At 29.9% G+C, this 22,979-nt stretch overlaps 1 protein-coding gene across 3 annotated transcripts in view; it reads left to right on the forward strand.

Moving 5' to 3' along the window:
- Window positions 1-22,979, forward strand: part of LOC142332962 (uncharacterized) — a 386,939-nt gene that overhangs the window by 348,878 nt on the left and 15,082 nt on the right. Inside the window, exon 1 of one of the 3 annotated variants that reach the window (XR_012758457.1) lies at window positions 13,054-13,332. The exons of the other annotated variants lie outside the window; for them this stretch is intronic. The gene's annotated coding sequence lies outside the window, so the exon portion shown is untranslated. Of the gene's footprint in view, window positions 1-13,053; window positions 13,333-22,979 lie in introns of those variants that run through there. 3 annotated transcript variants of the gene reach the window in all.

The raw sequence follows: 22,979 nt of genomic DNA on the forward strand, positions 1-22,979 counted from the left end.
TTGATAATTACAGTTGTGTAAACCCATATCTTTAATTAGATATTGTCAGTAAATTGGTTTGGGATACACTGATTATTATACCATAATCTATATTACATTAATGGAACAATATCGTTTATTCGTCCTTGCCAGAATATTAACAGTAAATATCATGTTATAGTCTCTATTGTACTGTTATATATAATGTACGAAACAGTACGTTATTCTATCTCAGTACATATAAATATGTGTGTGCAGCTTTGTCTGAGCATGACATCTCTCAAAGAGATCTCTTTGACAGGTAGAGGGGTATATAGATAGATAGAGAGAAAGAGTATTTGAATCCTGGTGGTATCAATTTATGTGTATCAAAAAATTGCCCTTCTATACAGAAACATCAGGAGTTTCATTCACTAACCTTGATAAATGAAATCATGCCTCAATCTGACAAAAATATATTGTTGGGTCTATCTGTCCATTGACAATGTTTTTGAGAAGCTGATCCACATTAATTAAGATATTTCAATTTGTTCTCATATATTGTTGCACGATAAGGTTTCAAATATAAATTGTGAAGAATCTTAAGGCAAAATAAATGTTTTAAATTGCTTTATTGTGTCACTATTATATAAATTTTTTGGTCTGACAAATCCTTTTTCAAATATTGGCTATGACCTCTGGAGTAATTAAAGAAGGCCATTTATTTCATTGTGCAATTTGAAATGGGATTCCATAATTGAGAATGTGTTCCATTTAATGTCTTCCTAGAAAGGATTCAACAACAGTAATTTGCTTCCAAAATAATAACTTATTCTTACTCAAGAAACAAAACTTATTGCACTGAAGCATGAATAGTTTACAACTGACAGCAGTAGATTAGTCATAACATACACAACCAATAATGGTGCTAACTGGAGTACAAGCTCTTAATTCGGTTTTTAAGTTTCTTACTGTATGTATGTAAGTATATATATTAGCACTTTTGCAATGCGCTTCATCAGTTTGTATACACAGTTCAATTGGGGGATATATCCTGTTGTTTTAGCCTTTGTTGTAAGAGATTACAATTACTGCTTTCCTTAATGGAGGGCATTATGTTTTGGGTACCTTTAGCACAAACATTCTGTACATAAATAAAATTTTATGTTAAAATGTGTGGGTTTGTAGATCTGATCAAATGAATATAGAAGTAAAATATATTCACCAGTTATAAATTTGCTAAATAGTTAGTCTTGTTGTAATTGAAATATTTTTATATTAATTCATAAGTTATCTTTTAATTTAGTTATTTTTAATTTACAGGTTACTCTCAATAAAGGAACCTACAAGGGAAGTACCAAGAATTGTATTACTTGCAAGAGATGTGTAAATAATTCTGTACATGATGGAATTATAAAAAAAATCCAGTGTGCGTACAGTGATGTTACAATAGAAACTTTAGTATAAAATATAAGTAATGAAAACAAGTTACCTATGCAAAAAGGAAAAAAATTGGTTTGTGAATATTGTAATAAAAGATTCAGCTGTAATTATTTAAAGAGACATATTTTAACTTTTATGCTAAAGAGAAGAAAAAAAATTGTCAAAAGTCTCTTATTCATGATGATGATATAAAACGCACCTTATTACCCATAACAAGAAAATTATGTTTAAGTTTTCTCAAGAGACATTTAATAATAAATTCCATTTAAAGAGACATCTTAATATACATACAAAAGAGAAAAATTATATTTGCAACTTTTGTCATAAGTCATGTCATAATAAATACCAATTAAAGAGACATCTTAATTTTCATACAAAAGAGAAATTTGTAACTTTTGTCAAAAGCCATTTTACATTTACAGTTTAAAGATACATCTTAATAATATTCATAGAACAGAGAAAAACCTTTTTTGCAACTTTTGTCCAAAGTCTTTCAGTGAGATATATAATTTAAAATTGCATTTAAATATTCATACAAAAGAGGAAAATTATGTTTGCAACTTCTGTCAAATATCATTTAATCACAAATACAATTTAAAGAGACATATTATTAATATTCATACAAAAGTTACAAATTATATTTGTAACTTTTATCAAAAGTCATTTTATCAAAAATACTATTTAAAAACGCATAATGTTCATTTAAAAGAGGAAAATTATGTTTACATTTAAATATTCATACTAAACAAGAAAAATTAGATTTTTAATTTTTGAAAGACTTTTAATCGTCTTTAATTTAAAATTGCATGCTAATTAACACCCCAAAGAGAAAATTATTTATGTAGATTTTGTTAAAAGTCTATCACAGTTTGTATTAATTTATTTTGATAAATTTATTTTTGTTTTATTTTTATGAATGTAACTTTTATGAAAGTATAAATTGTGAGAAAATGTAAAAAATTATTAATTTTTTTACCAGACAAGGTAATTTTTACCAGAAGAGATATAAACACAGGTGAACTCATGAATGTACATACATTTGGAAATTTCTATTACTTTTTTGGTATATGAAGGGCATCTTGAAATGTCAACTTATGCAAAAACAGTAATACTCAGATTTTTACAGTAAAAATTGTTAATATTGAATTAATTGTTGAAATGGAGATTGTTTTACTTGCTTCGGCAAGTAATCATTTATGTAGACATAGCATTTATTCTATTTCTTTTGTATTATTGTACAGAGTGATAATACTATTCAACAAAAGTTTTTTGATTTAAATGTCAACTCCCATGTGTACTACATATTGTATACACTAAACTTGGGATTGTAACTAATCTGGTTGGATTGTATAAAATAACGTCAAGTTATAGAAGGCAGTTGAATGTTTTGATTGTTGTTAGATAACAGACATGTAGGTGGTAAGATAAAAATGGATAATAAAATTAGTGAATGGTTAGAAATGGAACTGTGTGACATGAGTGATGAGTCAGAAGGAGAGGAATCTAATGAACAGAGTGATTTATTTGGCAGTGATGCAACAGATGAAGATCCAGATTTGCAAGTAGACTTTGAAGAAGGCAATTCTTCAGATTCTAATGATGAATTGTCATTTAAAAATGCAAAATAAAAAAAGGTCACACAAAAGGTAAAAATAGAAAAAGCAGTACACTTACTGCTTACAGTCAACATCAATTCCTAATAATCCAAATACTCTTAGGCCTAATGATTTTTCAAAAAGCCCTAGTTGAATTAAAATGGCAATGATGATGATGATGATTTTGGTCTACCTAGGGCAGCAAATAGCCCTATTCCTGATGTGATATGGGGTGACGTAAATGGAGACCTCAATTATGAAAGAGCTACAGGACTTCATCCAATTATACCTGCAGAACTTAAGAGGTACAGAAGAGATTGATTTTTACAACTTGTTTGTTAATGAAATTTTAAAGATAATAGTTCTTGAAACAAATAAATACTTGTATATTGAACAGAAGTTAAAAATATTCTTCTTCAAGAAAATATGAGATTCTCTCCTTGCAAACCAATTACACAAACAAAGAACAGATGAAAGTATTTTTTGGTATATGTATGTGGATGGGTTTGAACAAAAAAATCCTATAAGAAACTATTTTAGTACAAATCCTCTTTAAAAAAGGAATTTCATGTGGACTCTCTAGAACAAGGTTTGAAAGTCTCCTAAAATTATTACACTTTTCTGATAGCTAAGAATGTCCTCCAGAGGATAGATTGTATAAAATAAACCCACTAGTTAAGTCTTTTGAATATTAGATTTCAGAAGGCTGTGGATACACCAAAGTGTATCCACAAAGTGTATCGACGAGGCTGTTTCTTTTCGAGGACATTAAAATTTAAGCAGTACTTGCCAGGGAAATGACAAATGTGGATTAAAACTTTTAAGCTGTATTTAGAAGGCATTTATGATTGTAAAGATTGTTATTTGTTCCTGCAGGGTAAAATTCTCTAAAATTCCCTTCGGTGTTAGGAAAGGCGCAGACCTAATATATCCCCTTTAATAAAAAAATATTATGTCTGGAAATTAATTCATGACCAAATTCGTTTTATGTACGAATAACTCAGAATAAGAATTTAATTGGCATCAATGAAATATTAATGTGTTATTAATAATGTGTTATTCGTACATAATAGTACAAATTTTTTTCTTCCTTAACTGAAAAAAATAAATACCGGTGCAAAAAAAATTTCAGTCTGTAAATTACTATTCAAAAAAATTTTGTTATTTTCAACTACGTTGACAATTCTGATGACGTAATTTCTTTTTATAAAATATTTTAATAAAGGTAAAAGCAAAAAAAATATCATTTTGAAATTAGTTCCTTCTTTTTATTTTAAATTCAAACATATATTTTAATGAGATTGTTTATTGAAGATTACTAAGTTACATCAGGAGGGATTCATTAGATTGATTAAACAACTGTAATACCATTGACCAATCAGAAACACAGAAAAGTAATTAACTTTTTCAATTCTTATAACAAAGTTGTTTGGATTAGATACGTCATGAGGGAGTCGCTTGAGTCTATAACAAGTAGTAAACAACTCTATATGATTGACCAATCAGAAACACAGAATAGCAATTCTGTTTTTGAATCTATTAACGTCATACACATAGTCGAAATCATTTACCTGTGAGCATCTCGTTCGTGTGGTAACTTTGAACTACAGTCTAGAAAGGAAAACCACCAAATTTAGGACATTATTTAAAGTGAGGGAACATTTATTTTATTGTATACAACATAGATATTTTTTTTAATATATCTGTTTTAAATTAAACATTTCTTTCTTAATTTACAGTTTAATGAAAATTAAAATTTAACGCGATTTTTTAAGCACATTACTATTTTTAATTTAAATCTACTGTAGATAAATAATAATCTTCTATTTTACAAAATTTGTTTTAATCAAAAAAAGAGGTGGGTGATGATTTTTGATATGGATACATCAATATGACTAAATATAAAAATATGACTATTTTTTATCAAATTAATTACAGATGAATTTTATGTATAAATTGAAATAAATTTTATTCTGGAAAAAAGTAAAAGACGAATATTTTCAATAATTTTATAGGAATTGCCCGATTTTTATATTACATCTAGATGCATTATTTGTATAAATAGTAATTGTAATTTATATGTATTGAATACATGTTTTTTCTTGCGCTTCACTAACTTTAAATGCTCTACTGAGTACAAATACCTTAGTACAATGAATATCTAGCAGGAACTATCAATTTTTATTGTTTGATGTATCAAATACTTTATTATTGCTGAAACAGGAATATTTTTTTAGAAACTGTATTAAAAGAACTTATTTTGAATTAGGAATGTGCAGTTGTATATCATAATATATATATCACACTTATTCTTTTATAGTTAGTATACTTTTCAGATTATAATTGTGTTATCTCTGCAGTACAACAATCTGAATCTCAACAATTTTCATTATCTACATTGTTGAATTTCTTATTTCTGTAATTCTTTAGAAAATAAAAGCCAATTATCACTTAAAAATTTATTTTTGTTTCCTATATTTCTAAATTTTTCCTGGATATCAGTTGCAGTTAACTGCATCATTCATTTCTGGGTCTCTCGATTCCAATCTAATTTATATGAAGTAATTTCTTAAAAAAATTATATTTAACAACAAAATTAAATCTAAAATGTCCCTTTGATTATCTACATATAAATAAATTTAAGGATACAACACATACATACATCTATAAATCAATTTTTGACACCATCAAACTGTATTTGAATGTATGTTAGTTTTCTGCCTTGAAACATCAAGGAACTATTACAGTATATCAGTCAGTAATCAGTTTAGTTTATTTAAAAGGCCCATCACTAATACAGTTAACGTCTACGATAATGTTAAATCTAAAAATACACTACATTAACCCGTTTATATGAGAGCAAACCATAGATATAAACCCCCTGATTTTAGTCTTCTAGGGTATATGCCCTATCTTGCCTGCTGGTTAGTTTCCCAAATCTTGTAAAACTGAAATCGAGCACCTTCTCTTTTGTTGTATGAGATTACCTGTCACCTGCTATTAATCATTCTGCACCTCCCACCTCAAATGCATAATTTTAAATGTAATTGTATTTCATATCGTTGTTGAAAAAGGACCTCTTTATGGATTACTGTATATAATATACATAATACAATTTAATTTTTTTCTATAATCCTGCAGATAAAAGATAACTTCAATATTACTTTCTATTATTTAATACCCCGTTTTCACCTGGATTGTTAATGATCATAATTTGATTCAATTTGCTATTCATCAGCAACTTGTAATTTATAAAATTTTTAAATGGAAATTTTATAAATTACAAGTTAATATCATTTACATCAAACATACTTTTCTTTATCTTTGTTTCAATAATAATTTATAGAGCTTGTTTTGTTTTAATTCCTACCCAGATCGGCCATATTATACTGTGAAAATGCATTTTAAGAGAATCTTAAAAGGGGTAATTAAGAGGTCTGGATAGTAATGCATGCATTGCAGAGAAGTGAGTCTCTGCAGAGTGAGTCATGGAATGGTGGCCTCCAGGAACAAGGTTGTATGAAACCCTAGGCCCTGGAAAGCAGTGCACTGCCGAGGTGGTCTGTTTTTATCGTCTGTACTCATGGGACATTAAGACCACTTTCAAAATCACATTATTTATCGTGGTTGGCGATCCACCTAATAAAAAAAAAACCCCACCAATGGAGATCAGAGTCGATCCAAAGAGGCAGTACAGAAGAAAACAACAAGTGGTGAGCAAGAACGTGACGCTTTGGAACACCAAACGATAGAAAAGACCGCCATGGAAGTACAGGTGGCGTCACAAACGGGCAATAACATCGTTCCCCGAATTGGAAAGCAAGACCGGTAAGAGTATGGGTACACCTCCACCGACCGGGGAGTCAACCCCCGCTGCCTCTGACTTGAGCCAAGAAACGCAAAGGCAACGCCACTCCATTGAAGCAGACACCACTGACCAAGTACACAGACAAAATGATGGAACAATAGAATAACAATAGAAACAATAACATAACAATAAATTTTCTTTGAAATAATATTGACTGGGTTTTTAAAATTACCCTTTTTTATAAATTATTTAAATTTTGTTGATTTCATTGAAAATTATTCATTTAAGAAATTAAAAACATAATTTAAAATATAGTGGCAATTTCTTGATTAAATGTAGTTTCTAAATATGGTTCACGTAGTATATAATATATATTTATTTTCAAATATATATATTTTTTTTTTTTTTTACTTTGATAGCTTATATAAAATAATAAATATTTCTTAAATTTTTTTTTTGGGCACATCTACAGTTAACATTTTTTTTTTTTTGTTAATTTGAAATATTTTAAATTTTGAATACCCCTAGTCAGCATTCAGCCACCTGCTTCAAAGGAGAATCATGCTTGCATGTTAGTTTAATTTCAAACCAGGGTCAGCTGATTTTAGAGGTGCCATAATAAATACTAATTCTTTTATTAAAAAAATTAACTTACAGCAACATTTACCTTTTTCTGTGGTAAAATCCTAAGTAGAAGGATTTTTTCTAGCATAACAGTAATCCAAATTACTTCAAAATTTAATCATTTTTATATGTAATATATTTGCCTTGCATATTAAAAAGGCAAGAACTGATCTTTTACATATTTATAAAAATAAGGCATGTATCTTTTACATATTTTGAAATTGTGGGGGAAATAAGTGATTGGTGTAAATAAAATCAAGATCAAAGTGTTAAATTAGCATTATCTTCCTCACTACAAAAATATACAAACTATATGAGACTTTGAAATAATACAGATTACCAGATTATATTCAACATATCAACTTTTCACTTCATGCTAATCCTATATCTTCAGAGTACCAGATCGACCAATTCTTTCAGCTGCTCGATGGATTAGTCGTGGTGATAGCCAAAGCTGTGTAGCCAAATGGTAAAATATTAAGGTACTACTAATTCTTTACTACATTATACGGATTTGAATACAAGAGTTTTCAAATCCGTATAAAAGCATCTGCCTTTACTAGGATTTGAACCTTAGAACTCTCGACTTCAAAATCAGCTGATTTTCGATGACGAGTTGACTACTAGACCAGCCTGGTGGGTACCACTAGAATACCTCTCTCTCTTTTTCTGTTTAGCCTCCGAACATGGTTTAACCAAACCTAACTGATGCACATGCACAACCACCACTCTAGCAGGCTGGCCACCATCCTATTCCCCAGGCCCCTTACACACACTGATGCTCCTCACTAACTATGAAATTGCATTATGTTATTCGTGTCTAGCGCCACATGCCTCACCATGGATTCATCATTTGACGCACACGAAGATCACGTGCTTGACATCATCAAGGGCTCACAATAAGAACACAAATCGTACTCGCTCCACTCCCTTGTGTGCAGGTAAAACCTGAAGCAGCCATGACTCAACAAGAACTGGGTAAGGAAGTGGTCTACCCCACAGCTGTTTCACACTGGTGTCAGATGACATTAGGCAGTTTATTTTTTAAATCGCTGTAAACATATTTTAGAATGTGGTAAAAATAAATAACCACTGATATAAATTTTTTTTAATGCAAGTAGATATCTATAATTTGTTTGTTCAGAAAAATGTATAAATGAGGTGAATGAAGGTTTGCAAATGTCGAGAAAAGTTCAACAGCAAAAGTTAAAAAATAATTACTTCATACTTTTCTTAGGATTTACTTCTTAAAAATCTTGAATTTTAAAAAAGGTCAGTAGGATGTTAATGAGAAATATGGTTTAAAAGGCTAGTTGTATGAACATTTGGATGATTGAGTTTTGATTAATGAATTGAGATTTCTTCTGTAACTGTAAGTATGTGGAGTCATGTGCATTGTTATTTGTAATGGACCAAAGTATATCTGTGAGCTGTGAGAAACTTTGGACTGAAAACATAATGTAATTATATTGAATTTTGTTAATATTCCCAGTAACCGGCTGCCTTAAGTCCAGATTGGATTATGGCTTTGTAAATAACTAACTTGTTCAGAGATACTCTTGAATTTCAATTTACAATCCAGTACAATCGACGAAATTTAGTATTCAGTTATTCTCATTTTTCCAAAATTGGGCCTTTTGTCAAGGTGAATACCAAAGTATTTTGTAAAATTTGATTGTGGTATCTGAATGTAATCGAGTATAATAAATTGACATTTATTCAGAGAGTGAAACTAACATGTGTACTTTTATTTTCATTAAACTTTATTTGCACAATTTCCACCATGTTGTTTAACTTTACTTGAAAGTGCTGTTACATGTGTCTGGTGATGTGTAAATACTTTTACACAGTACAAGCAAAGTACATTAGTAAAAGCTGCTATTGTAGTGTTGGGAGAAAAGACTTATTGGAAGTGTATGTAGAATACACTTCCTTGAGCAATACCTCTATTTATTGAAAATAGTGGAGACGATTCAGTCTGAAATTAACCTTGAAATATCTATTACTTAAAAAAGAACTGAAGATGTTAAAATACTGATAGGTAGAGGCTGATTAATTTTAAAAAGGCCAGTGTGCCACATTAATCTATAGGCTTGGCAGATATCAAGAAAACCCGGTAGAGCAGACTTTTTTTGTTTAAAGCTTTCTGAATATTAGAAAAAAATTATGAATCTGTACAAAGGTACTATGATCTGTTTGATAGCCAAACTGGTAGTCAGATATTAGTTTGTTTTGTTGTAAAAAGGTTTTAATCTTCTATGTAGAAGATTACACGTAACATGCTAATCGAAAGTACAGGTAGCATGCTAATCGGCTGATATGTCATAAAAAATTTAGTTTTGAATTAAAAATCTTTTTAGATGGACTTAAAATTAGTTAATATATATTCTTGGAATTAACCCTCACCATGACATAACAATACTTATTGTTGACACTTCCTATTTCTTTTAAGTAGCCAAGATATTTTCTGATTGTGTTTGGTCTTACACCTTATTCCAATCTGTATAAAGGGTTGAGAGCAATTTTTTTTCTTTTTTGCCATTTCTGGATTAGGATAGACAGATTACCTGCAGAATTACTGCCCACTGCAGGTGAGAAAGTGATAGACAGATTATACAAACTGGTGCATAATATTTACGAAAAAAGGGAAGTTCCATCAGACTTCATAAATAGTGTAATTGTCATGATACAAAGAAAGCAGCAGTAGATAAATGTGAAAAATACAGAGCAATTAGCATTTATGGGAACCAAACTGCCAATAGTAACTGCAAACAGTAATAGTCGAAGAGCATAAGTAAGAAACAGTAATAAAAAAAGTGAGTCAGACAAGGATGTTCCCTTGTTACATTTTAATCTTTACATAGAACTAGCAGTTAATAATGGTAAAGAACAGTTTAGATCCAGAGTAACAGTGCATGATGAAAATATAAAGATGAAAAAATATTTAGAAGAAACAATAAGTGGTTACTCTGCGATTTAACTCCTCAAAAAACAATTATGCCGAACTTTGAAACCGCACACCACACAGTAAAATATTGACTGTGAAGTGGTTTTTCAAGAATTTGCCGTGGATTATGCAAAGCCCAATAACGGTAATTTTGTTTATTCACAAATCCTGACAGATGAAAATGCGCCTCGTCAGTTAAAAGAATAATGGCATCCAGGTGGGCATTTTCAAGGATGACCTAGCAAGCTGCTTTGCGAGACGCCCAATCATTTGCATTAAGTTGCTGCACTAACATCGTCTTATATGGATGGAATTTCAGATCGGCATGAAGAATTCATCGTACACTTCGATCAGAAATGGCTAGCGCAGCAGCATGTCCCGCTACTGAACGTCGTAGAGATTGTGGAGAACAGCTAACCTTACAGCGTTAATGTTTTCAGGCGTACTCACAGTCCGTTTTCATCCTGTCGGTTTCATTTTTAAAGCAGACGATGTGTACCTAAAATTCTTCACCCACAACAATATCGTACTCCTACTAGGAACAAACGCGTGTCGATTTAAATTGAAATGTCTGTGAAATAAACGCTGTATTACAATAACCGAGTCGTTATTTTTAAAATAGGCTTCAGTCACAAACGCTCGTCGTTCACCCGACCACGACATATTGGCTACTGAAATAGCATGATTAGACCTGTCGATGAACAATACTCCCGTCATCTCATTGACAGTAGTGCCAACATAACAATTACTACAAAATTGTCAGACTTACATGCCAGGACACTGTATATGTCATTTGCCATAAACAAAAGATTGAATGCGACAAGAAAAAAGCATTTCACGACAGGTTTAATAAGGAAAGTGAATGAAGGCTGAAGTGATTACCCATTGTCTTCTATGCAGAGTAGACCAAGCCTACCAAAACGCAGGAAATCTTTCACTTCTATAAGCAACCTTCATTCTGTTCACCATTGGGACTGGTCCTGTACGAAAATCATTATTTTTAGTGAAGAAGAAAGCAATTGTACCTCCTACCTCTATTGTGCTTTACATGCATCACTCAGCATTGTGATAGTGACAAATTATGTAATTCTACAACTTAAGATACAATTTCTGCTAAGTTACAGAATATGAATCACAAAACATACTTCACAGTTGGGAACAGTAACATCATGTGATTCATACACTACTCTTTTACCAGCATTAAATCGAATAAAATGAAAGAACATGTCAATATAGATTATAGATAGCTGATTGGTGACAGTGCAACTTTGCTTCTAATTTTATATTTAAATAATTTCCTCAGTTTTACCATACGATTATGTTAGATCAAGTAATTTTCAACATATCTACAACAGTATTCAAAAGAATAAATATTTAAATATAAATAATATTATTGCAACATGACTCACTTGAATTTACACTGTATTCTCAAATTAATACATCTTCTTAAGTTAGTTAATTTGTAAATGGTTTTTATATTGAATAACTTGTAAACAGCTTTTAATTATCATTAAGACCTTTGATATTTACAAATCAATGAAGGTAACAAAAATAATTAAATTTTATGAAGTTTATGACTGCCATATGAAACAACTAATCGGATGTTATTCAACAATTTGGCCTCTTAATTTTTGAACCCGATTATCATATGATAAGATCTTAAATTATAAGTACTGTACTCCCTCTGTATTGATGATCCTACATTTGATGAAATCTGCAAGGATATGTAAATAGTCATTTAAATACTTGCGTTAAAAAAAAAACTGGTAAAATAAATAAACCTAATTGATAATGTGCACAAATTCCCTGAGAAATGGATCGGTTGTAGAGGTCCGCCTTTCTGGCCACCAAGAACACTTGATGTAACATCTTTTGATTTTTACATCTGGGGACGGATGAAAAATATCAGATATAAAGCAAAAATACATACTCACAAGGAATTAATTTTTCACATTATGCTGCTGAGAAACTTTTAAGCATAGCTCTGAAGAACTATAAAGAGATATAAAAGCAGTACCAAAGTAAGCCAAGAAATGTTTTGAAACTGGCGGGCTTCTTTTTGAATATTTATTAGAAAACTGGTAGGTACGATCTACTGTATTGTTTCTAAATAAAATTCTAATTTTTCTAAACTTTTTTTTGTTTTGTTGGATTTATCTTGCACCATTTTGTTCAGAATTAATATCTTTACATTTTTTAAAGGTTTTATGGGTTTATTACCCATTTAACAAAGTTGTTGTACGTCAAATATAAAAACGGGTTTTTTACCCTAATTTATTAATTTTCATCCCACAGTTTTGGAAGCTATTTCATTCAATTTTTAAGCACTAAAAAATGACTAATTCTGTCCCTTAATTAACGTCCTAAAAAATTCAATACGACTTTTCTGCGGGATTGCTAAAATCCAAGCGAAATCTTTCATAGCCGTTACATTTCAAACGAAGCATTTTAGGACATATGTTTATATGAACTTTTTCCATTAATTTCACTAGCAGAATAGGTTATGAAAATCCCAGGAGAACTTTAATATGCATTCTGCATGTAATTTGATCTCATCTCAATTTCTTCTTTTATATATATATATATATATATATATATATATATATTATTCCCTCCCGCCATTACAACGAGACATTGTATGCATTCAAGTATACAATTTTATGTGTTGGCATCATTGATCAATAATTGCGTGAAAGCGTTGTCAAAAATCTTAAGCCGAGTTAAATAATCTAATATAACTAGATCGTGGATACCGGTGTTCTTTGGTTGTTGGGTTTCAATTAAGCACATCTCAGGAATGGTCGAACTGAGAATGTACAAGACTACACTTCATTTACACTCATACATATCATCCTCTGAAGAATTATCTAAACGGTAGTTACCGGAGGCTAAACAGGAAAAAGAAAAAATAATCTAACATCACTATTATTTTGTTGGCGTTCACTTTTTTTATCTTAGTAAGTATTTTATACCGTTCTAATATAAATTTATAGAATTTAAGTTTGAGTTTTATGTATTGATGAATTGGTGGTGTGGGCTTTAAACCTGTGTGTAAATTCGAGTTCGTTGTAAAATCGTGTCAATAAGCAACATTAAAAAAAAAAGAATAATGGTGGACGTAGTTTTATTATTATTAGTTTTTAATTAGTAATTTTCTTTCTGTTTATTGTTAATTTTAATGCTTATTTTCCAATACTAATAAAAAAGAATAGTTGATAGTTAACAGTTTTGTAATAAATTGTTGAAGCTTTAATTATTACAATTTATGGAAAACAGAAGTGTTTCATGAGAACTTCTAGCAAATGTTAGTCGTTTTTATTAGTGTCGGGTGGAACTCGCTAAAATAAACGGACGTAGGTTACAAAGAATTATTGTGACCCTGAACAAAAGAAGAAAACCATTTTCACAACTAAGTAGATGTAACTACTTAATAATTTTGCAAACTTCGATTCTATTAAAAAGACTTAGAAATTAACTCTCACAAAAATAAGAATTATGAATAAAATATGAACGTTGTACAAAAATATTAATACTCCTTATTAAAACTCTCAGAAGTCTGTATTAAATTTTCATACGCTTGAGTGTTTTCATTCCTTTAAGCAGGTAATAGTTCTTTTGTAAATATATTGACTGTTTTTCAGAATGCTTTTTTCTTTCATCATCTTCCTCACATAATGGCATCTAGTTTTGATGTATTGTGAAACATTAATTATTTTTTAATGGCACTGATTATCTAATAAGAGAGTTTGCTTTGGATTGACATAATGTGTACCAACTATTTGGTTGTCTACTATAGTAACATATGCAGCTTCCATAGAAGAAAATGATACAAATTTCTGCAATTTAGTTTACCACACAGTATTTAAGGCATTCCTGTATGCCTCTTGTCTACCGGTTGTTTTACTAACTAATACAATCTTCAGAAACAATTAAAAATATCTGAAATCTCATTTTACCAAACTAAAAGTGGCCTTTCATTGGTTGAATCTGTGCTCCAGATCCAATAATCAAGGCAAAACTTAGGTTTGGTGTTTTGCCTGAAGCTAAATAATTTAAGCTTCCAACTATTTCCCTGTAATGTTCACCATTGGAGATTAGAGGAGTTTCCAAGTTCCCAGTAAAGTTCAATTGGAAATATTAAGGTTTACAGTCGCTGAACTCATATTTTTGTAGAATTATCTTTGAACATATCTGTTTTTGCACTGGTCCATCTTGATAATTAACAGTAATCTTTATTTATTTCATTTGATTTGGTACTTACGTATTAATGCCACCGGAGCTACAGCTTTATTTAAAAACAAAGTAGTCAATCGGATTTCGGTGAAAAATGAACAGTCTCTTTATTAATTTTAATAAATGGTTATTTATATTTATTTATTTTATAAATATATTTAACCAGACTTAACCTACGCTCGCTAACCTTGACTAATTAACAGGAGTGTTTTGATTATTTAAATAATAAATAATTGCAATAATTACTGAATTTATTAAATAAATACTCAACATTTTACGGTGTTAAAATTATTAATACAAAGGAACAAAAAACATTGTAACATTGCAAACTAATTTATTCTATTAAAAAGCCTCAGAAATTAAATAGCATCTCATAAAAATTACAATTATAAATAATATTTGAAACACATTAAACATATGAACATTATACATAAATAATAATTCCTTCCTTCCTTTATAATTAGTTCTTGTTTATTAACATTTAGTATGCTACATTAAATTTATAGTTAGAAATAATTTTTTTTTCTTTGTCTTCAGTCATTTGACTGGTTTGATGCAGCTCTCCAAGATTCCCTTTTTGATGCTAGTTGTTTCATTTCAGTATACCCCCTAATAAATCCTACATCCCTAACAACTTGTTTTACATATTCCAAATGTTGCCTGCCTGCACAATTTTTTCCTTCTACCTACCCGACCCTCTAATATTAAAGCGACTATTCCAGGATGCCTTAATATGTGGCCTATAAGTCTGTCGCTTCTTTTAACTATATTTTTCCAAATGCTTCTTTCATCATCAATTTGCCGCAACACCTCTTCATTAGTCACTTGATCCATCCGTCTGATTTTTAACATTCTCCTATAGCACCGCATTTCAAAAGCTTCTAATCTTTTCTTCTCAGATACTCCCATCGTCCAAGTTTCACTTCCATATAAAGCGACGCTCCAAACATATACTTTCAAAAATCTTTTCCTGACGTTTAAATTAATTTTTGATGTAAACAAATTATATTTCTGACTGAAGGCTCGTTTAGCTTGTGCTATTCGGCATTTCATATCGCTCCTGCTTCGTCCATCTTTAGTAATTTTACTTCCCAAATAACAAAATTCTTCTACCTCCATAATCTTTTCTCCTCCTATTTTCACATTCAGCGGTCCATCTTTGTTATTTCTACTACATTTCATTACTTTTGTTTTGTTCTTGTTTATTTTCATGCGATAGTTCTTGCGTAGGACTTCATCCTTGCTATTCATTGTTTCTTCTAAATCCTTTTTACTCTCCGCTCTCCGAATCATATTCTGATTTTACTTTTTGTTTCTTTTATTTCATCTTATTTCTATTTATTTTGGGAAATTTTGGTTGGTCATGCATTTTTAGTTTAATAAAAAACAAAACACACACAGACTGGATCTAGAAGTAAATGAAAACAAAACTTACTTTACCTGCAAATTAATTTAAGAGGTTTACTTTTTCTACTGCCTTTTCAATGTTCTTCAAGAAAATTGTATTATTGTCAGCAAATCCTAAGCAGTTAATTCCAATTACTTTCCAGTTTGATTTAGTGGTATGTTCTAACTTTTTTCACTTTCTTTTCCTGTTCTTTTATTACTTTCTCTAGGACAGGTGAAAAGGATTGATGCTAAAGCACTCCTTTGTCTTACTTCTGTTTTAATTTCTAATTCTTCTGACACTTCTCATATGAATTTTACTTTTGATTTTGCGTTTGGAAGAGTCTGATTTAGTATTGTTAATTGTGTTGGGATTCACACCAAATTTTTCTGTTATGTTAAATACGGAAATTCTATAGATTGAGTTGTATGCCTTTTTGAAATTATTTGAAAAGACAATTATTTAGTTTTTATGCCTTGTAATTTTTTCCTTTATTATTGTTTTAAAGTTCAAGATTTGTTCTGCACATGATCTTGCATTTCAGAATCCTTTTTCGTATTCTCCCAGTTAAGTCTATGATTAATTCAATTCTATTTTGAAAAGATGTTGTTTGTCAAAGGTAAGAGGGAAATCCCTTTGTCGTTATTTACTTCTGTTTAATCTTCTTAGTTGTATAGTAGATGTATTAATGCATTATTCCTATCTTATGGGATTTTTTTCAGTTTTCCATATCTCTTCTAGCAAGTTCTTCAGTTTTTCTTGTTGTTTTTGAGATTCTGTAACTCTGCCATCTACCTTGTTATTTAATTTCTGGCTGATTTTGTCTATTTTTATTTAATTATGTTGTTTGGATTTTTCAGTTCAAGTTGGTCGATTTTGGAATTCAAATTTTACTTTTGGTTTTTGGTAGTTTAATAATTTTTCAAAGTACTTGCTGGAATTTTACAATTGTCTTTGTTGTGACCTGATTTTCTATTTTTACCCTAAAGCAAAGGCTGGGTTATTGGTATTCAGTAAATGTGGTAAATTTGAAACTGTTTATTTAATTGAAATAAGTCATGAATAGTTCATGAAATAGACATGAAACCCTATTAATACAAAATCATATTAAAAAAAATTACATAAAAAAATTATCATTCATAAGTTAAGAGTAGCTCTTTATAAGGTATTAAGTGCACCTTTAATGTACTTTACATGGTAAAGGTAACCTAGTAATAGATCTATGAGAATCAATTGAACCATGAAAATATTGAAAATTATGCTTAAGCAATCTAGTTATTAATTCATGTAAGTCAAGAAGCTGCAATAAATTAGGATAGTCAAAAACTGCCAAACATTTTAGTAGCAAATATTAAATCTGTCCGCATCAGAGGTTATTCAGTTTTTGGTATTTTTAACAAATCTAAAATATGATTAACATTATCATTAGTAATGTGTATAGAATACCAAATGTTATTTATAAGCATATCTAAGAAAGATTCTACGTTATATTACTAGTAATTTTAATTGCAAGTTTTTATTACTATTTAAATGCATGACCTAAAATTCAGTACAGTTAATATTTCTAAAATTTGTAGAGAATCTCATTATAAAATTTACCATTTTTGGATACAGTATAACCAGGTTATTTACTGAAGGATAACTTTCTATCAAAACGTACCGCTAAGTATTTAATAGAAGATACTTTTTGTATTGCAGTATTATTTTATATTATTTAGTTGCACAACTATATCAACATTTGCAAACCTTCCAAATTTAGTATGAAATCAATTTTTTTTTAAGTTAGAAGAAATAGCATCATTTTTGCACAAAGTTCAAGTGGATTGGAAGTAATAGAATATCAACTAGATTTGTAATAGGATTAAACGATTTCATATCTCAAAAAAAATATCATTTATAAATAAACTAATATCATTTATAAATGCTATGAAAATTGGAGAACCCAAATGTATGTCTTGTCTTACTCCACGTCTAACATAAATAGGTTTAGAGATAAAATTATCAATTTTAACATAGGGAGGGAATTCTGTTTATATGAAATGGATGTATCCAAGACCATTTATTATTAAATCCACATGCAGCAAGTTTTTTAATAAGTAATTTGACATTAACTACTCCAAATGCACAATGAAAATCAGTATAAATTGCAAACAAGGTAATTACCATCATTTAGTGCATCAACAGTATCTTGCAAATATACATACAAGTTTGTGTAGATTTACCTTCCAAAAAACTATGTTCAGGATCTATTTGCATTTGCTGAGGGCAATGTCAATATTTTTAAATAATGGGCATAAGTAACGCGTTTTTCAAACATTAGGGAGAATTGTATTTTAAGAATGATTGAAGAGTTTAGTTAAAAACTGTTCAAAAAAACCAGAGCATTTCTTCACTAAAAGAAGGTGAATATATTCTGGGCTTATCAAATAGTTATCATTAAGTTGAATGGCCTTTTCAACATCATTCTCAGTTAAAATAATGTTTAACTGCAGCGATCATTAGTTAAATGTAATTTTAGTGAAGGAAAAATCATTCTTAGTATAGACACACCCAAATTTTTTAGCAAAAACATTTTACCACATCAGCACCCTTATTAGCAATACTCATTTCAAAAAGCAATACAAGTTGGATAAGATCTCTGCTGTTGTCATTTTTATTAACATATTAAAAAAAATCCTTTGGAATCGTCAGATAAAGATTCCTTAACTTTAACAGTATAATTTAATAATAAATCTTAATGACTTAAGTGTTGCATACACTTTGTTCTTAAGTAATTCTTAATAGTGAATAGATTTATATTGTTTCTGAAGCTTATGGAACTTTTGTTATTAATAATTATGATAATAATTTCACTAGAGAACTGCTTTGAAAATTTTATTTTTTTTTTGTAAGTAGTTTTGGTACATGACTTTGAACAATATTATCATAGTGGTTGCCATGAAAGATAACACTTATGTTTAAACTGTTTATTATATATTTCAGTTTAAAAAAAAATCGCACAAAAATGAAAGTATCATTGGAAACATTAATTATTTTTTTACTAACTGGATTCAGCCAATTTTAATTAGTAATTCATTTGAAAATTAAGCGCAGGAGAAGCACAAAATTCACAATTTTTTGCATTTTTTTGAGAACGTCAACTTTGATTGCTATAAAATTAAAACCATTGTAGATAAAAATTGTCTGGTTTTGGAAGTAGGTTAAACGATTGTTTCTCAATAATTATAATTAAGATTTAGCCCAAAACTGATGTTATTTCAGCGTGCAGAGTATGTTTTACAAGACAGCCTACCTTTAGTTTCAATGAAACTAAAAAATACATCGTTGTAATCATTGAAACAATTTGAATAAGATAACAATATTTTGAAAATAATGTATTTAATATTAAGCTTTTAATTGTGCTCAGAAAGGTATGAAAAGATCATTCAGAAAGTACAGCCACAACCAATAGTTAAGCGTACATCCTGTTTGTTGCTATAATAATCAGTGACATGCAGGCATGGCTTAATAATATACCCTTTCACACAGTTTTATCAGATTAATTTATATTTATCATATTACTTTTATATTTTATCAGATTACTTCGTTAATATTATAAATGATAATTTTTGTAAATATTGTTTTTATACTGATGGTATTGTTATTTTTATTTTTATAACTATTTGCAATATTTCTATCAAAAACTCATCTGAAAAAAAAGAATAACAGATTACATAAAGCCTTTAAAATCATATCAGTAAACATTATACAGTTTATTTATTTTTTTTTTGTCTTCAGTCATTTGACTGGTTTGATGCAGCTCTCCAAGATTCCCTATCTAGTGCTTGTCATTTCATTTCAATATACCCTCTACATCCTACATCCCTAACAATTTGTTTTACATATTCCAAACGTGGCCTGCCTACACAATTTTTTCCTTCTACCTGTCCTTCCAATATTAAAGCGACTATTCCAAGATGCCTTAGTATGTGGCCTATAAGTCTGTCTCTTCTTTTAACTATATTTTTCCAAATGCTTCTTTCTTCATCTATTTGCCGCAATACCTCTTCATTTGCCACTTTATCCACCCATCTGATTTTTAACATTCTCCTATAGCACCACATTTCAAAAGCTTCTAATCTTTTCTTCTCAGATACTCCGATCGTCCAAGTTTCACTTCCATATAAAGCGACACTCCAAACATATACTTTCAAAAATCTTTTCCTGACATTTACATTAATTTTTGATGTAAACAAATTATATTTCTTACTGAAGGCTCGTTTAGCTTGTGCTATTCGGCATTTTATATCGCTCCTGCTTCGTCCATCTTTAGTAATTCTACTTCCCAAATAACAAAATTCCTACCTTCGTAATCTTTTCTCCTCCTATTTTCACATTCAGCGATCCATCTTTGTTATTTCTACTATTTCATTACTTTTGTTCTTGTTTATTTTCACGCGATAGATCTTGCGTAGGACTTCATCTATGCCGTTCATTGTTTCTTCTAAATCCTTTTTACTCTCCGCTAGAATTACTATAACATCAGCAAATCGTAGCATCTTCATCTTTTCCCCTTGTACTGTTACTCCGAATCTAAATTGTTCTTTAACATCATTAACTGCTAGTTCCATGTAAAGATTAAAAAGTAACTGAGATAGGGAACATCCTTGTCGGACTCCCTTTCTTATTACGGCTTCTTTCTTATGTTCTTCAATTATTACTGTTGATGTTTGGTTCCTGTACATAATAGCAATTGTTCTTCTATCTCTGTATTTTAACCCTAATTTTTTTTAAATGCTGAACATTTTATTCCAGTCTACGTTATCGAATGCCTTTTCTAGGTCTATAAACGCCAAGTATGTTGGTATGTTTTTCTTTAATCTTCCTTCTACTATTAATCTGAGGCCTAAAATTGCTTCCCTTGTCCCTATACTTTTCCTGAAACCAAATTGTTCTTCTCCTAACACTTCTTCCACTCTCCTCTCAATTCTTCTGTATAGAATCCTAGTTAAGATTTTTGATGCGCGACTAGTTAAACTAATTGTTCTGTATTCTTCACATTTATCTGCCCCTGCTTTCTTTGATATCATGACTATAACACTTTTTTTGAAGTCTGACGGAAATTTCCCTTTTTCATAAATATTACACACCAGTTTGTATATTCTATCAACAGTTTATTATAAATTTTTTTAAATGTATAAGATTGGTTGCAAGCAACCATCTTTTCGTGAAGCTACTGTTTGGATTTCAGCTTTTCTCCAGCTGTTGGTGGTAACTTTATTTACCACAAAAGGAGTTCTGTGTGTTATCTATTATTATTACACTCCCTTCTTGTAAGTAATTGAAAATGCCGATTTGTAAACCAATTTTTAAAACTGTCCCTATTCATTTCTGAATGATAATCTGCGAAGAATTTACTGTGAATATTTCTTTAATGAACCCTGTTTTAGCCAAACCTGCATGACATATTATTAAGCAACTGCCTTTCTGATGAGTATTTATTTTTAATATCTTATTTTGCTTTGAATCTTGCCATATATATATTTATGAGAATGATTTTCATTAATCCACGTCTCATCTGTGTAAAATATACATAGATCGTCAGGTGACGCTTTTAATTTGTGAAATGTGTTTAAAATTTAATTCTTTTTAATGCAATATCAAGTTTTTCCACCAAGAAACGTCAACCATCTTCAATTTTTTATAACAAAAACCAATTTTTTTTACAATATGATGAACAGTCATAGATGATGGATTTACATCCAGTTTTTTTCGTATTTCTTCTTTGAACTTCTTAATAGTAGGGATCATTCTGAACTGTACGGGTAGTACTGATATATGTTTGTGTGCAATACATGATAATTGAAATCGTCCAGCAATAGATTTCCTGCCATGTCCTATTTTTCCTTGGTATTTCAAATTGAACACAACTGTCATTACTATCACACTCCTTAGCTGTTCTACATATCCTTTGTGCCGACCTCCAACTAATGCCGCATGTTTTAGCAGAGACTTCATGTACTTCATCAAAGTAAATCGTGCTACGAAATTCAAAGTCAAATAGCTTTTGAAGAAATTTATATTCATTGTAGATTACATTCTGGAACCACCCTTAATTGTTCAGCCATGTTGATCGGGAAACGAAGGTGTTTCCATCTCATTCATATGAAACTTAAGATAGTTACAGAAAAACTATTTATAACCCGATAAAAAAATGTAAATTAATGTACTATTCTAAACTGTAATGCAATGTGGCACCGTTAAATAATCTTGCTAACAAACCAGTATGAACTGAACATATGGAAATAAAATATCGTATACTTTGTTAGATACCACACTAAGGGCTTAATGAACTCATCAGACTTAACACTGGCATTGCAATTAATTTGGATGTCTCATTTTAAAAAAAATTGACGTCGGCCCTTATGACTTCCGTGTTAGCCTACAAAATTAATTTTTTTTTTTTTTTTAAATCAAAAGTAGATAAAATTTTATTTTACTTCCTTTGTACGCTTATTAAATACATATACACATTATTTTAAAATGAAAAGTACGTAAAAGTAATAATTTTATAAGATGCCAAAAAAATCACATGCATCAGGCTCCATAAAATAATTTTGCAAGTTCAATTCATTTTTAGTAAAATGCCTATAATAATTTTACGACTTCCAAATTACTTTCCTATAACCTATATTTTTATGAAGAGCAGCCTGAGGTTGTAAATGCAGAAAAAAAGGTTTTTGTGAACGGAACAGTCAAGGGATCGATTACAATTTAAATTAACGGGTTGGCTAATTAGTTTTATTTTTGTTACGAGTTAGTAGTTGAATAAAATATAATGAAGAAATGTCGGCCTATACCTAGCGCAAATATAAAACAGAATAATAATTCCTAAATGAAGCTGAGGAAACATATAGGACGGAAAGAGTGGTAGAGTCAATGGAAAGTTCTGGGTTTAATCCCAACAAGATTTGGTATTTTTCATACCCTACAAATCTATGAATG

The sequence above is a fragment of the Lycorma delicatula genome, chromosome 12, assembly GCF_047948215.1.
Source record: "Lycorma delicatula isolate Av1 chromosome 12, ASM4794821v1, whole genome shotgun sequence".
Lineage (NCBI taxonomy): Eukaryota > Metazoa > Arthropoda > Insecta > Hemiptera > Fulgoridae > Lycorma > Lycorma delicatula.